Genomic DNA, 2,500 nt, shown 5'->3' on the forward strand with positions numbered 1-2,500 from the left:
ATCAGAGATACCTGCCTACGACCTTTAGAGTAATCTATCATCATCTTTTCCAAATCAGAAAGAGGTGGCAGTTCGACTGAGTTGTTCTGTGTCTTTGATATAAAGCTTCTAATCTGCAAATATTTAAAGAAATGTCTTGGCGGTAAATCAAATTTTTTACAAAGATCAGCAAAGGTCAAAAGTGTCTCTTCATCATCATACAAATCCTTAATTTTACGTATACCTTTGTTTGCCCATGATTTGAACCCCAAATCATGTGTCCCCGGTGTAAAGCTTCTGTTTCCCCATAAGGGTGAGAATTGTGAGAGTTTTGCATCCGAGTCAAAATATTTCTTTGCTTTAAACCATACCTCCACTGTGTTTCTTACAAAGGGATTTTGTGTTTTTTTCTTTAGATTCTTAAGAGTATCAGAATACAGGTAGAGATTCAGAGGCAGAGGTGATGTTGTACTCCCTTCTATTTGCACCCAGGGTATAGAAGTTTGATTTGAAAACCAGAACATTGCTGCTCTTATTTGGGCTGCTAAGAAATACCAGTATAAATTGGGTAGTTTAAACCCACCTCTTTCATATGGCAAGTAAAGTAAAGTCAGGCGTACTCTAGGTCTTCTGTTGTTCCAGAGAAAATTGGTGATAATTTTTTTCATTTTAGCAAAAAACATGGGAGGGGGATTTAGGGGTAAGGATTGAAATAAATACAGGAATTTAGGAAGAACGTTCATTTTAATAATGTTAATACGGCCAATTAGTGACAAGGGGAGTGATGTCCATCTGTTGATGGATTCTGTTACTGAAGCTATTATTGGATCATAATTTGATGGGATCAAGTCTTCTATTCTGGGAGTGATCTTTATTCCTAAATATGTAAATCCTTGTACTGAGTTATGGAAACCTGTATTAATCGGTGGTGTGAGTCTTTCAGATTCCTTTAAAAAGAGAATATTGGATTTAGAGTTATTCACCTTGTACCCCGAAAATTCACCAAAGCTTTTAATCAGTTCTAGGAGAGACGGCAGGGACTGAGCCAGATTTTTCAAAAACAGCACTATGTCATCAGCATAAAGAGCCAGGCGATGTTCTATACCACCTATTGTGATCCCCCTGATTACAGGGTGGGTTCTAATCGCAATGGCAAGAGTTTCAATTGCGAGCGTGAACAACAATGGCGAGAGAGGGCACCCCTGCCGAGTCGACCTAGATAGCCTGAAGGGGGCAGATATCATTCCATTAGTCATAACCTCTGCTGTTGGGTTCTCATATAGGATCCGAATCCATCAACAAAACTTTTCCCCAAATCCAAAGCGAGATAGTATTTCAAAGAGATACGGCCATTCCACCCTGTCAAAAGCTTTCTCAGCATCCAGGGATAGAATGGCCGCATCTGAAACATCTTTCCCTTCATGCAGAATGTTGATGACCCTTCTAATATTATGAAAGGCTTGTCTGCCTCTAACAAAGCCATGTTGGTCTATATTAATCAAAGGTGGGAGGTGTCTCTCCATCCTCAAAGCTAATGTCTTTGCTAATAATTTTGTGTCCGCATTAAGCAAAGATATCGGCCTATAACTACTACAGCTAGTGGGCGCTTTTCCTGGTTTTAAGATGACCGTTATTAGTGCACTCTGCAATGTTGGGGGGAGACCTTTTTCAAAAGCCTCATTCATCATCTCCAAGAACGGGGGTAGGAGTTTTGCCTTAAAGGTTTTATAGATGTCAATTGGGATCCCATCTGGGCCCGCTGCAATTTGCTGTTTTATTGGCATCGCTCTTGGTGTGTAACGGCCTTTACTCAAACCATAACCATCACCAAGTTGTGGTACTTACCTAAACATAACCAACATTGTTCACGTTGAGCGTCGATGTTTTCAAATTGACCCAAGTTTTGTCTCAAATGTACGTTGACATTGTACTGGTTTGCAGACACATACAATAAGTTAGAGTAAGGGCCTGTGTCCACCTAGCGTCTTTTTCCGACGTTAAACGCTGGGAGTGCGCTGGGGAGCGCTGATCCCAGCGCACAATATACAAGGACGCAACGTTAGTTCAGTGCGGTAGGAGCTTGATAGCTGACAGCTAGCAAGCTAACAACACAGGTAGGCTACGCTATTAAAAGCAGTAAGCACAACACTCACCAGAAATATTAAGTGTCTAGCCAATCTGCTCCCACAATTGAGCCTTTCTGTCTCTGTTGCGATATTTTCTCCATATGATTAGTTGCCAGAAAAGGAGCACCCGACACCAGCGTCTTTCTGAAAAGTTAAATTATTCTCAGCTAGGAGCGCTGGGAGTCGGGCGCACAAAAACGGCGGAGCGCTCTGAAAATAGACGCTAGGTGCAACGCACTTTCTCTAGACGTCCGTGTGCGCTCGCATACGCTCTCCCCCCATTGGAAACAACTGAAAAAAGACGCTGGACCTGAGGAAAAGACGCTAGGTGGACACAGGCCCTAACATGCCAAAGTTTTATTCTGCCGACTGGTTGTGTGATTCAGCTCGTGAGA

Source organism: Poromitra crassiceps (genome assembly GCF_964638095.1).
Source record: "Poromitra crassiceps genome assembly, chromosome: 15".
NCBI lineage: Eukaryota > Metazoa > Chordata > Actinopteri > Beryciformes > Melamphaidae > Poromitra > Poromitra crassiceps.